The sequence below is a fragment of the Passer montanus genome, unplaced genomic scaffold (assembly GCF_014805655.1).
Source record: "Passer montanus isolate IOZ18808 unplaced genomic scaffold, ASM1480565v1 scaffold35, whole genome shotgun sequence".
Classification (NCBI taxonomy): domain Eukaryota; kingdom Metazoa; phylum Chordata; class Aves; order Passeriformes; family Passeridae; genus Passer; species Passer montanus.
In genome coordinates this window covers 1,955,479-1,969,801 of record NW_024368263.1, presented here as the reverse complement: position 1 = coordinate 1,969,801, position 14,323 = coordinate 1,955,479, and the positions used below count along the sequence as shown (strand labels likewise).

Sequence of the window (14,323 nt, the reverse complement as noted above, 5' to 3'; positions counted from 1 at the left end):
GCCCCGGCTCTGCTCTTTGCACTCCCTGGTTTTGCAGGAGGTGATGTTTGGAAGGACAGACCCCTCACCTCTAATTCTTGGGCTGTGAAGAGATTCGGGTGCAGAGGGCTTCCCCACTGCCAGAATCTCTCTGCCCCCCAAAAGAGATCATGATCTGTCCCATAGGGACTTTTTCCATGCTGAGAATTTGCTCTCCCTTCTGGTGGCACGACCCAGCTGAGAGGGCTCCAGAGTTGAGGCGCTGGTGAAATGAAGGCATTGTTGTCGACTGCATCGCTCCTGGCAGCGCCTCGGCAGGGAACACCTCCACCCCAGGCTCCCGCCGCCTTCGTGGGAGTGCTTTTGGGGCTGCTGTGCGCCCAAATGCCATTCCCAAATGCTCGCTGGCAACCCGGCGTGTTAAACCCACAGCGCAGTCCGTTTGCAACAGAGGGCAGGAAAATCCTACGGGGACTTGTCATAACCCGAGTGCCCCGGGGGGATCGGAGACGAGCGGAGCTGCGGGTGTGCCCCGCAGCCGGGGCAGACAGACGGACAGACGGACAGACGGGCTGCGGGTGCCGCTCTGGCAGCCTGGGGGTGGCTGAGCCCCTTGAGGGGCTGGAGCTTTGTTATTGCAGAGCTGTCGAGGCTTTTTTGCTGTATTTCTCCTCCAAACCAGCCTCGGCCACCTCCCCATTAGCAGCCGCCAGACTGGTGGTGTCAGCAAATTTGCTCTTGCAGAGCTGATGAGAGCTGGTGGAGAACATGCTGCCCGCAGATCCCCCACTGTGGGTCCCCCAGGAACACGTGCTGGGACAGAACAGGGGCTCCACGCAGCCTTGAACCCCTTGGCTGGAGGGCAAAGCTCAGCTGGGAGCTGCTGAAGCCACCGGGGTGACCACAGAGCAGTGTGGCCAACCCGGCCCTGCCAGAGGTCAGGAATCGTTCAATAACAGCACCAGCAGCTGCTGAGCCAGCAGATTGTCACCAAGTTTGCATTTGGCTCCTGCCCATTAGCCACTGGGATGGACAGCCATGAGCCCCAGCCCAAACAATGTCCCCAGGTGGTCACCAGAGAAACCCCTCCGGACTGGGGATGGCACAGCTGAGCTTCTCACCTTCCCTGGGGAAGAGCTGCTTTAGACTTAGCTTAAACCCAGAGAGACCCAGCTTAAACCCAGCTTGAAACCTTAAAATTGCAATGCAGTGCAAGGGGAAAAAGTCCCCTTTCAGAAAGGGGAAAAAATCAAATACTGACCAATGTGAGCACTGGGGGCATAATCTGGGTCGGGTGTTGGTTATCACTGCTGTGTGTTTAAAGAAATGAAATCTTCAAGCTTTTGTACCTGGTGTCTTGGTCCACCCTGGCTCAGAGCCTGGCACGTGGTGCCTGGGTGCAGCAGGTTCTTTTCCTCACTCCCTGGCACCAGGAGTCAAAATGTCTGGGCTCAAAAGTCTCAATTTAGAAAAATTAAAATATTAGAAAACATTAGAAAAGTAAGTGAGAAATCCCCCAGCTTTTTCCAGATTTCTGCCTCCTTCCCTGGGCTCCTCACGTCTGGCCCTGGCAGGAGCCCAGCCCTGCCATCCTGCTCCACAAAAGGAGGTGGGGAGTGGGGCAGAGGTGATTCTCCACTGCCTCGAAATCCCAAAGGATCCCAACAGCCCTGCATTTCTGCGTCTGGTCCCAGACGTGGGACATAAATCAAGGGCAGGAGTGCAGGCACACGCTGTCACGTGCTGCCACCCGTTTCCATGGTTTCCCGTGACTGTTGCTCTCAAGGGCTTGGGGTTAGGAGGCGACTTGTTCCAGAAGGAGAGAGATGCTGCCTTGACACCCCTGCTGCCTGCTGGCCCCGAGGGGAGCTCAGCACGGTGCCTGCTGCTCAGACAGGGCACCCCAGGGAGGGGGACACAGCACTCAGTCCCCATGGCCAGTGCAGACACTGACATGGGGTCAGCCTGCAAAATCCATACTGAAGAAATCAATCCATCTCTCCCAGATCCTGATTCAGCACCCTGGTCCCTCTCCCCTCACCAGCTGAGCCTCACAGCCCTCCTGCTTTCCATCTCCTTCCTGTCGTCCTGTCCCCGTGGTGGGGTGACACTGTGGTGCCCTGTCCCTGCTGAGCCTGAGCCTGCTTCTCCCAGAGTTTCTGCACAGCAGGAAGAGATCAATTGCTTGTTCCAGCCATCCTCCATGCCAGCTGCAGAGGGTGAGGATGGGTGTCCAGGCCCTCCAAGCCTGTGGCATGCCATGTTCCTGAGGGGTCTGTACCCACCTGATGATGGCTGCTCCCACTCCTCCCGTGCCCTCCCACGTTGCCTCTCCTCCTCTCATGTGCTGGGTGCAATGAGAAATGTACTTGGCTCCTAATCCTTGAGTGGGAGGTAAAGGCAAAAAAACCCAAGACTTCAGCTCCACAGCGTGTGGGATGTGGAGGATGGCAGATCCCCACCTTTGACTTCTCCAGTGTCTCTGGGGTGAAGGCAGACACCTCAAATCCAGACCTTTGGGTCTGAGTCCACCCTTCCTGGTGCTTGGGGACAGCCTTGTCACTTGGTTCCTGGAGAATAACAGGCCACTTCTTGTGTCCCTTGCAGTGTCAGCTCCCTGGGGCCTTCTGACCATTACTTGGGGTGGTCCCAGGAAGACATCACATGAGATCCATCAGGGAATGCTATGGGAAGGAGCTGCAGGAGCTGCCCCAAGGCCTTGGAGCTGGGGAGATTCCAGGGCTGCAGCGAAGATCCCTTCTCCAGACCCTCAAGGCACCAGCCTGGCCAGAACAGGAGCAGTCCTGGGATTCTGAGTGGAATAAGGCACCAGTTCCTCCTTCATTCTCCTCCCAGAGCCATTCTGGGCTACTGACCTGGAGATGTTGGATTGTCACCCTGACCTTTGCTGAAGCAAAGCCTCTGGTTACCAGCCCAGCTCACCCAGCAATGCCCGGCTCTCTCTCCCCTTTCCTAATCCAGCCCTGCTGCTGACTGCAATGCCCCAGCCTGAAAAGGAATAACAAGACTTCAGGCAACAGCTTTGCAGTGCTGCTGCCCAGGGAGGGGAGGATTTAGCCTAAAGCCTGTACAAATGCTCTGTGCTTATTGCAGGTTTCCTTCCCCCAGCTTCTGTGATCCCAGGAGAGCCGTGTGCAGTGCTGATGCTCCAGCTGTGCTGGCAGTACCTGTGGTCACAGATCTCTGCAGGGTCAGGCTGGAGGATAAAGGGGCTGCAGGACCCCCACAGATACAGCTGGGATTGGATTGCTGCCTGAATCTCCATCCCGAGGTGGGGGTGATCCCAGTTTAATCACAGTCATTGTCCCCATTGCTGGAAGGCTTGGTCACAAATTTACCCAGAAAGACTGAGCTACTGGGAAACTGGGATTTCCCCAGTTCCATGTCTTCAGCTTGGCTGGGAGGAGATGTGCCAGGGAAGTGACAGTGAGGGAGCTGCTGTGCCCTCCCAGCCCTGTGACACCTGGGCTGTGGTGAGGAGCAGACATTCCTGGCTGATGGAATCCAGACTGCAGGCAGTGCTGCTGGAGCTGTGAGGAATGTGCTTAGAGCAAAGCAGCCCAGATGCTCCTTCCTGCACGGGAACAGGGCTCCTCTGCTCTGCGCTCCCAGACGAGCAAATGTGGCTTCATGCAGACTGAGGGGCCACCAGAGCAAACCTTCCAGTGGCACCCTGCCCAAGCCCCCAGCTCCCAGAGGCACCACAAGCCCTGTGGCCACTCCAGCCTCAGCTCACCCCCGTGTGTGGGAGCAGGAAGGTGTGGGACGCTGGGCACTGGGGCAGCACTGAGGTCATGCCTGGGAAGGGACCATGGGCTGAAGAGCCTTGGCAGCAGGCAGGGTGCAGGCACAACCTCCCCATGACCTTAAACCTTATGAGAGTTTTTCTGGTTTCCTTCCCCAGAAATCCCTACCAACCCACACAATCTAAAACCCCCCAAGGATTAGGAAATCCAGGGCAACAGGAAGAAAGGAGCCCTGAGAGAGGGGCTGGTGCTGCCCAGGGCTCTCTGTCAGCACAGGGCAGGGCAGGGTGAGACAACCCTGGAGAACAGTTCCAACCCAGATTAACCTGTTCCTGGACTGGGAATGTTGCAAAAACTCCCAGTTCCACACTGGGATTTGGAAGAAACAGAAACCTTGTGATGCAACTGGGAGAGATGAAGCAAGAGACACTCAGGAAGCAGATGACAGATCCAGCACCACAGGGCTTCATGAGCAAGGCATTAGCCAGCTGGTAACTTTCCCCAGCTCCTGAACAGCCCCCGGTGTCACCACTCTCCCCTTCACCCCCAGTGCCCAGCTCTGCCCCCCTGGAGCACAGCCCCTGTCACAGGCAGAGCCTTCAGTGGTGAGCAAGAGTGACAGGATTATTGGGAAACAAGCTGGCATTTCCAAACTGATTCTCTTTGCTGCTCTTTTCCTTCCTGGAGCTGGTCTGAGCATGGCAGGGGTTGCTCAGGAAAGCCAATAAGCTAATGTATTCATATCATCTCACATTTGGTGCCAGGACATGAAGTAAACACCATCAGGACTTCTCTCTGGTTCAAAGACAAGCCATGATTCTTATTCCGATCACATTATCCATGCTCCTTGTACAGCTTCATTGATTCATATCTTAAAACGAAAAGCCTTCAGAACCCATTGTCTGCCCCGTCATTCCAGCCCTGCTCCCAAGGGCCAGGGCAAGAAGCATTAACCAATCTGCTCACATTACCTTGCCTTTGAACCAAGCACCTCTCAGCATCAATCAAGAGGGTTTGGAGGTGATACATTCCCACACAGGGGGCGAGTTTGGGCTGCCAAGGTCACCCAGTGACCTCAGTGCCAGAGTCAATCGGTTCCAGAAGATGTGTTTTGCATTGCAGAGGTCACCCAAGTGAGTGCAGGGGCCAGCACTCAGGCATTGCCCCCTGCACTGGGCTGCCTTTCACACCTGGGGGGCACCCAGGGCTCGTGCCACGGGGGATGCCCTGTTTGGTGAAGGAGGGATGTGTACTTATAAACAAGTCCCTGAAGGAGAAAGCTCAGGGCCTCAGGCAGCATCTGGGGTGCAAGAACGAGGGTTTGCTGGTGTCAGCCCAGCTGGGTCTCGGCGAGGGGAGAAGAGTTTACAAGCAGCCATGGACTCCTCCGTGGATTCCTCCCAGGGAGGACAAAAGCCAGGCTGCCGATTGCCAGGGAGAAGAAGGTCCTTCCAGCCTCTTGGGCTCAGGCTCAGCCAGAAGCTGCTGTTTGTTTGGCTCCAGTGGCTTCTCCTGGGGGCTCAGCGTGCTTGGGGCAGCTGGCTGGGACAGGGGCTTGGCCAGCCCACCCTTGCCTTGCGCAAGGCAGCTCCGCACCGCCGGCCTGACTTACACTCAGGAAGGAATTAGTCACTCTTGTCTCCATCTGGCTGCAGGACACGCTTGGGATGTTTCTTGCACCGCTCTCATAAAGGTTTCCCATCCTGCTGGTGCCAGTAACGAGGCCAGATCCATCCCCTTTGCTCCCCCAGGTTCAGGAATGGGGACTGTTTACCGCACAGCCTTGGAGGAATTTGGTTTTACTGACATTTCAAGAGCTGCTTGAGACTGTTGTTTTCAGGGCTTGGAGTACTTTGAGAGGACATGTCCACCAGGAGAGAATTAACCACAGCTGTCCCAGGCCCCTGCCATGGCTGGGCTCAGGGGGCATCTCTGGCCTTGGCTGGATGGGGATGGAGAGCCAGGCTTCCTGGAAAGCTCAGTTGTGCTTTCTTTCAGCCTCAAGCACTCAATGAACCCAGACCCATCTATGCTGCTCAGATTTGGTTCTGGTTTCAAAACCAGAGAGCACAGGGCCAGAGCAGCTCTGTGAAGAAAGGTGAGTGTGCTGATGAGCTATGGGAGAGCAGGGAGGAGGAGGCAAACCCAGCCCGGGTGAGGGAAGGATGCAGACAAGGTCTTGGGATCAGCTGGCTGAGACGAGTCCACAGGGAATTACAGGCAGGTCTGAGCCTGTCAGATTACTGGAGCCAGGAAGGGGGGAGCGGGTTGAGGCAGGTCTGGCAGGAGGAGGGATGGAGGAGCTGGAGGGAGAGAGAGCAGCAGGGCAAGGTGGGCACAGAGGGGAGGGAAGCACAGAGGGGGGGAAAGGGGGGAGAAGAGGAGAGTACCCAGCCCTGCTGGGGGAAGGAAGACAGACTGGGGGTGCCATGGGGTGGATGAGGTGGGAACTGCTCTGGTCCAAGACATGTCACCCCCAGCACCCACCTGGGCAAGGTGCAGGGCTGGGACCAACCAGGACAGGGGCACCACACACCAAAACCAATTAAATGCTCAAGGGCTCGCAGACCAGCTCCGGGGCTCCCTCCCATCCAGAGGTCAGAGGAGAGCGTCCTCATTTGCTGCCTCTTAAATACATCTGATCCTGCCTTAATTCCTCCTAAAACCCTCCCTGAGAGCTTCCAGGTGGCTGCTGGGCAGAGGTGCCCATGAGCTGGGGTGGCAGGCCAGCCCGGCGCAGTGACAGCCCTGGGCTGAGCAGTGCCTGCAGAGGGACGTGAAGGGCTGTGGGTGCTGGTGGTGATGGAGGAAGCGCCATGTGCACCACCATCCTGATCCTGGGTCCACTGGTCCTCATGCTGCGGCGCCGCTTCTGCAACAAAGTCGAACCGTACGTCCTCTGCTGTCCCCCTCCCGTCCCCTCAGGGCTCTGGGGCTGGGATGGAAGGGTAAAGGGGGGTCTGGGGTGGAGGATCTCACTCCTCAGCCCGTGGAGATTCATGGAGATATTTGGGTTCCTTCTGGTTTTGGTTCTCTGGATGGCATCAGGAGACGTTCACTTGAGCTGGGTAGAGAGGAGCCTTCTGTGATGCACCAGTGCCAGTAAGGAGGAAATGCAGACCTGCTCCTCCTGTTTGTCTGGTGTGAAGGGCCAGGGACAAACCACTGGGTGGTTTTACATGCACTGCTCAAGGTGTTTCCCAAATGGAGCAGTCCTGCAGCCTGGCTGCCTGACTCTCCTCATGCCTTGGCTTGGGAGGAGATTGAGCAGCGACTTCAGCTGTGGGGACATCACCAGCCTGACACTGACACTCAACTGGTGCTGAACAGTCCCGGGGAGGTCCCACTCCACCCTTGCTGCTCTGGGAGGTTGGGCGAGTGCCTGGATGTGTGGAATGCTTGAGAGCACCAGGCGAACGTGGGCTCTGAGGAAAGGCAGCAGGCAGCACCCCGCGCCCTGTTGCGCTGCGCTCCGCGCTCACACACGCTCACAGGAGCTGATCCCGGCTCCCAGGCGAAGGCAGCGAGCAGATGGGAAGGGACTTGCTGCAGTCCCACGCCGAGGCGATGACAAAGCTGCGACAGGAGGGCAGGGTCACCTCCTGCTCGGTGCGTCCCCGCTGCGCCACGGGCACGGTGCCGGCGGCTGCGGCTTCGCTACCTGCAGCTCCCCGCGTCTTTTGGGAGGGCATCCTGCTCCCGTTCAGCACTCGGCTGCAGCTCGGAGGCACCGGGGCCGTGCTCGTGGCCAGCCCGAGCATCGCCCTGGCTCCCTGTGCCTGCTCCAACGGGAGGTTTCTGCTGGAGACGCACAAATCTATTTACCGGTGGAGACTGGAGACATCTGAAAGTGGGGAGGTGGAATTGGCACTTAATGAGCCGGTTAAGTCGGGGGAGGGAGAAACAAGCCTCAAAGCAGGGGAAGGCATCTCCTGGCATCTGTGCCCCTGGGTTTCCCTGTGCTACCTGCAGTGCTGGCTGGATGAAACACTCATTAAGCGTCTGAGCAAATGAGCTGCAGAGGTGGGGGCTGTCTCTGGGCAGAGGGCACAGGGATGACTGGCGAGGCTGGCAGACTGCAGGACCATCCCTTGGGAAGCTGCAGGAGGGATGGGCAGGTACGTGGCTGGAGGACAAGCCACCTGGAATGATGGCACAGAGCTGTGCCCCAACCCTGGACAGGCAGATCCAGCTGCAGCACGAGCCCTGCCCTGGGGAGCTCTGTGCAGGGTCAGCCTCTTAGGAGCAAGCAGGGAATAAAACACAAATCTGTGCACGAGGAGATAGGAAGGAGCTGGAGCTGAAAAGGCTGGGGCTGGGACAGGCATGGTCCTGCCCTGGCTGCTTCCACTCAAGGCAGGATCAGCATTCCTTCCACCGCATTTAAACTGCAGGCCTGTAGCCTGGTCAGTCCTTTCACCCAGCTGGCTTCATCACCACCACCACCACCACCATCATCATCATCACCATCAGCAGCAACAGCAGCAGCAGCAGCATCAGCAGCAGCAACAGAGCACAGGGAGGGAATGTGCCTGGTACCAGCACCAGCAGCAAAAAGCTGGAATGAGCACAAGGACTCCCATCACAGCCTGGATCTGGGAGCATGAGGGAGACTCAGAGCTGGATGGCCAGGAAAAATTTCCTGCAAGCCCCACTGCAGTCTTCAGACAGGCACCTGGTCTGGATGCAGCCCATAGAAAAGCTGTACACTCCTAGATTAGTTCTTTTGGTGATTAATTGCTCTCACCATTAAAGACCAGTGGCTATTAACAGCTTTTCTACTTGATCTATTTTGGACATTCATCTACTCGCCTTGCTTGGTGTTGGCATAAATCAGAGCTGTTCCACTGACAGCTTTACACCAAGAGAGATTCTGTTTCCAGACTTTCATGTCCTGGAAAAGGAAAGCAGCAGAAGCAAGAGAAAAATGTGCTGCTGGGCAGGGCCTGGGGAGAAATGGTGCAGGAGACCAAGGCACAGTGGACCTCACGAAGGGCAGGCAGCATCCTCAAGACCAGGAACAGACCTGAGGCACCAGAGCCCCAGTTCTGTGTTGATCCAACTGGATTTTGGCCAGCTAGACAACCAAGATTAGGCTGCTCAGGCACCAGGAGCCCATAGAGCAACAAAGACCAGGATTTTCCGTGTGTGCACTGCTCTGGATGACTGCTGGATTAAAGACATCCCTGAGAAACAGCCCATGTGAAGAGGAAGTCAGGAGCCCACATGTTGCACAGGATAAACCTGGCTCGGTGCAGGATCAACCCTCTGCCTCTGACGTGCCCGTGTGAGAAGCAGGGTGTGCACCCTGAGCAAAGGACACAAATGAACAGCACAGGCAAGATCAGATTATGCGAAATCCCCTGCTCACTTGACCTCCTTCACGTCCCTCCCTTCTATTTATATACCTTGGGGCAGCCAGGAATGGCACAGGTTGTCCTTGGCCCACCCTCACAGACTGGGGGGCTCAGCCATGGGATTAGTGTTGGCCACAGGAGCTGGCTGCCACCATCCCAAAAGGAGAGGTTTGAAGGGATTCCTCCCATCATCCCAGCCCTGGGGTCTGCTATCCCCACCCCTCGCTGCAGTTGGAAAGCAAACTGGAACACTATCCTGGACTAACCTGCTGTCAAGAGACAGGAAGGTCAAGAGGGACTCCTTGTGCTTGGATTTCCTCACAAGCAGTGATTTATTCTTTGTTTTGTGTGATATTTAAGGAGAAGATCCTGGCTGGGGGCCAGAGCTGGCTATGGATGTCTGCTCTGTTTGCCTTTCTCATGTTCTTCCCCTCCAGTCTCTTCCTGGCAGGAGCTGCTCATGGCCTGCTCCTGGGTTTGGGGAGGTAGAGATGCTGCTGGTGTGGAACACAGGGTTTGGTCTTGGTGCTGGTCTGGCACGGGGTGATGCAGGGGACTGAGCACCCAAGGGACTACAGGGGCACCCAAAGGGGCACAGGTCACACAGAGGAGCCAGCTGGAAAGAGCCAGGTCTGTGAGATGTCCTCCATGGAGAGCTCTTGGAGAGGTCTCAGGCTTGGTGGGGCAGTGCTGGACTATGGCAAAGCAAAGGAGGTGCTTTGGGAAGTGAAATGTGGGTTTGCCTTACTGCTGTGTTTTGGGACCCCTCCCAAAAGGCTGGACATGGACCCCCTGGGCCCCAGAGGATTGCTTTCCTGGGACTGGGAGCCAGGGCCATGGAGAGAGGGAGTGTTTGGCCCCTGTGCTGATCTCCTCCCAGAACACCCTCATTGTATCCCCCACACTGCTGCAAGACAGGAACAGACCCTCTGCACTTCAGGCTGGGGAAAGCAGAGCCGGTAGCCTGGCATCCTCTAGATCAGCCTTGCAGCTCATTTCCCTCTGGGAAGCAGGACATGACCTCCTCATTTCCACTGGCCAGGCACGGCTGGCAGCTGGCAGTGGTGGCACACGGCTCTGCTTCTCCAGGCTGGAGCAATCAGAGCGCAGCAGGCAGGCACAGACAAGTGTCAGCCAAATTTCTGTACACTTTAAATACATTAGCAAGGCCACAAACACAGCCCCAAAGTGCTGCAGGCACAGGAGAGCCGATAAATACCCCCCAAACCCACCAGCAAGGGAACACCCCTCTTCTTTCCACAGGAGATAGGGCTCAGCATTGCTTTCCCTCCATGCCTGCACAGCAGCTGAGCAGATCCGCTCTCTCCCTGGCTGTTTTCAATCCAGTACCAGAAGGGTCAATTCTGTGCCACTTCTGCGGAGTCATTATCCTGTCGGTTATATAAATGTCTGGGCATGCACAAAAGGCAGTGCTGATACAGTGGCTCTGACACCAACTCTCTCCAACACCTGCTTTTCAGCTGGGGAGAGAGCTGAGCACAAGAACATCTCGAGAGCTGTCACACAGAAGGCTGCTGTCTTTCAAGCTGAATGGAGGTCTAAATAGCTCTCACTTCTGCTTTAGAATCTCATTTCTAAATGCAATTAATACTGGCACATGCATAATGAGAGACTGACGAGTGAATACAGACTCCAGCAATAAAGAAGCCAGCCCCAAGTGCTATGTAAATATTACAAATCCTCACAGGGAGCTGACCTGGGGAAGACAGCTCTCTGATGATTAAACCCCAGTGACAATACGACTGCATTCCTACATCTGTCACAATACTACCTGCTGATACATAATGAGCCACGCTAAAAGAACTTGCTCTTGCTGCTCTTCAGTGCAGCTAAAATGTCTATTTGTAGAATGTAATTAATCTCTTCTTCAAAATCAGGAACCTTAGTGTCCTTGGTAACAACATGCCAGTGACTCAGAGAGCGTCTCTGGCTTTTCCTTCTGATTTTGGAACGAGTTACTGAAAGTGACCCCAAATTCTAGCGCTGCAAAGGAGCACAAGTGGAGAAGCCAACAGTATCTGGAGGTAGGGATAGGTTTTACCCACCTTTCTGGTCTCTGCAGGGCTGCTTTGGGAGCTTAAGGAGGTCCCTGGACTTGTTTCAGCCATGTTCCCTATGATGAGACAAGCTCTGTCCCAAACCATTGAGAACAAATTCCCTTTTACCACGGGGTATAACAGGGCAGAGAATAAACTGTCAGGAGAGCAGGGGCACAATCACAGGGTGAAGCTGCTCCCTCTTTTGCTTGGTTTCCCCAGCAGTAAGTGCTGTGTGCTCTGTTTGTGTGTGTGTATGTGTGTGTCCATGCCTGCTTCCCCCAATGGCTTTCGAGCCTGCTGGCTTATTTCAGCCAAGTTTGGCAGGGGATGGAAGTTCAAAGACCATGAATTCCCCACCATGAGCCCCAGCGTGGCAGAGGGATGCAGGGAAGTGCTGCTGGCAGATCCCCTGGTCCCTCTGGGGGTTGTGCTTGGGCATGGCCTGCTCCTCCAGCCCACCCCAGGCTGATGAGATTTGTGCTAAAAAGGCAAAGTTGCTCCAAAGCAGCCGGGGGCCATATCTGCTTTCTATGAATTTCAGTGGGAAGAACCAGTGCTGGAAGTTGCTCACTGACCCAGTTCCAAAGCCCAGGGGAAGCATGGGCCGTGGTACGGGGACAGCTGCGTGGAGAGTGGGTGATGGAAGACTTGCATGATTTATTTATTTCCTGGGAAATAAAAAGGAAGAAGAAAAGAATTGTTGGATAAAATCAGCATATTTCAGGCTAAACTGTGCTGCAGCAATTCCATGTGGGACTGGAGCTGAGCTGCTTGGTCCCCTGTAAGGGAGATTCATCCCTGTTGCTGCACGATGCTCTGCAGAGCCAGAGGGACGTGGGGAGAAGGAGGGTTTGCTGTTACTGGGGGCTCTGCTCTTCAGTGCAAAAATGTCCTTTACTGCAGCAAGTTATCACTTCCCTTTAGAAAGGGGCTTCAATCAGCACCACTGCCTACAGCTCACCCCATCTCCTGTGTCCCCAGGCACTCCGAGGGAGAGGAGGAGGCCAGGAGAGAGGCTGGCTCTGACCCTCACACCACGTAACAGCGCTGCGGAGCAGAGGCCAGGTGGGATGCAGTTATCTGGGATGATGCAGCTCTGAGGAAACTGGGGGAAGGACATGCAGAAAGCCTGGATTTCACTTTCAAGTATTTTAATGGTGATTTTTTTGTGTTTCACCAGGATTTATTGGTTTTCCCCCCTGTTGGTGAGGCTGTGAAGTCTCAAGTGTCTTGCTCTGGAGAAAGGAAATTAAACCTGGAATGGCTGGATTGGAGGGAAAACCCCATTTTTCCATTACTTTCAATAGCATTTCATTTCCCAGGTGAGGGCACACACAGCCATTTCTCTCTGGCTGCCTGGATGCCAGGGGGATCTCGTAGGGACAGAAAAAGCAGCAGAGCCAGGGTGATCCAGCTGGGATGGGGTGCAAGGGCACAGGCTGCCCAGAGAGGATGTGGATGCCACACCCCTGCAAGTATTGATGGATGGATGGGATGGGGCTTTGAGGAACCTGAAGAAGAGGATTGGAAAAAGATGATCTTTAAGGTCCCTTCCAACCTCAGCCAGACTGTGATTCTGTGTGGGATTTGGGACTGATGTTGCTTTGTGTCCTGCTCAGCGAGCCCAGGGCTTGAGGGCTGGCTCTGGGGTGTCCATGTGCAGCTCCCAGCAAAGGTTGGGTCACTCACACACCACTGCCTTGGCTCTGGGAGGGAATCCTCACGTCAAGGGTGAGGGGACACTGGACTGGGCTATGGGGAGAAACTGGGGCCAGAGCTGTCTTTCCCAATTCCCCTCCTGGGCACTGCTGAATGCCCAGGGCAGCTCAGGGACTCACTATGCCTTGCAGGCAGCTCCCCCAAGTCTTCTAACCTCAGCTCTCAACAGACAATTAACCACAATTCACCAATTAACCACGACTCCTTCTCATCCTGCAGCTCCCCTGCGCTCTGCAGCCGGCACCGAGCACACCCCAGCCTCGGCACCTGCTGAAACCCTCACAAAACAACCCGTGACAGCAACAAACCCACATCACCCAGCTGTCCTCCCACAGCCCGGGGAGGCCCAGGCTCTGGGCTCAGTGCTGGGCCAGGAAGGAGATTTGCCTGTCTGAGGCTGAGCCCTGGGTCACAGAGCCATTGGGGATCCTGCTCCCGGCCACGGGGCTCTCACGTGCCCTGCAGCTTTCCCATGGATATAAATCCATTAATAAAAGATCAGCGTGCACACAGCTCACTGAAGATGATAGCATTAGAGGCACATCAGCTTCTCCTAAGCACCAGTCTCGTGCTGGGTTTATTTGGTCCATTTGTGGCAGGGGAAGAGTTGCTTTCGGCGTTCAGAGATGACTTGTGTCTGGGAGAAGTAGCAGGGTGAGTTATATTTTTGGCTCTATTTAGCCACAAAAATTTGGGTTTAGAATAAAGAGAAATATTCCCGTTTGCTGCCAAACTGAGGCAGACGATTTCTTGTGCAAGCCTTCGTTTGTTTGAGGACTCAGTGTCCTGCTGTAAAAATAAATGCTCTGATGGGAAAAGTCTATTGGGGTGTGCTGATCAGTCACTGGGAGCGGTGGGCTCGCAAACATCAGCTTCAAACTAACTGGAAAAGCAGCTCCCAGAGCTTTTGCAAATAGATATAGACACAAGCACACAGGTCTTTTGGTTTTTGGTAAGTGAAGTAGTCACAAGCTGAATCTTTTCCATGGGCACTGTTGTGCTGGCCTCGCCATGGCTGGCATGAATTTTCAGTGCCAAATATACCCAGTTTGCCCCCAAACCAGGTTGTTTGCTCCTTCTGAGAGCAAACCTCTTCTGACAGCCACAGGAATGGGGGAAGGAGAGCGGCTGATGGTGGGGAAGAAACCTGGGATGTGTCTCCTGCCCAGGATGTTCTGGTTGATGTCAGCAACCTCTCCCCATCCTGAGGCTGTAGGATCACCTCCCTGCCTCAGAGGTAAGGCCAGACACACAGACAAGAGCTCCCAGCAGCTTGGTTCTCCATACTGAGAATTTCACAAATGTCTACAGAGTTTTCCTAATAGATTTTTTTCCCCTGTAAGTTTTTTAATTGAGCTTCTTCATCCTCAACTCATGTAAAACATTTTGCTTTCTTCTTTTTGGCAAAAGAAGTATTAGGATCAGGAGCAATAAAACTGGT

At 55.1% G+C, this 14,323-nt stretch overlaps 1 long non-coding RNA gene across 3 annotated transcripts; it reads left to right on the top strand.

Annotated features, from left to right (window-relative positions):
- Window positions 1-5,607: 5,607 nt before the first annotated feature.
- Window positions 5,608-13,658, top strand: LOC120505634. Of its 3 annotated transcripts, none has more exons than XR_005628264.1 (4): window positions 5,608-5,844; window positions 12,145-12,228; window positions 12,344-12,485; window positions 13,102-13,658. It is a non-coding gene; the product is annotated as an uncharacterized LOC120505634 (long non-coding RNA). The 3 variants fall into 3 exon arrangements; XR_005628263.1 differs by lacking the exon at window positions 5,608-5,844 and adding an exon at window positions 11,056-11,148; XR_005628262.1 differs by lacking the exon at window positions 5,608-5,844 and adding an exon at window positions 11,362-11,772.
- The last annotated feature ends 665 nt before the right edge of the window (window positions 13,659-14,323 follow it).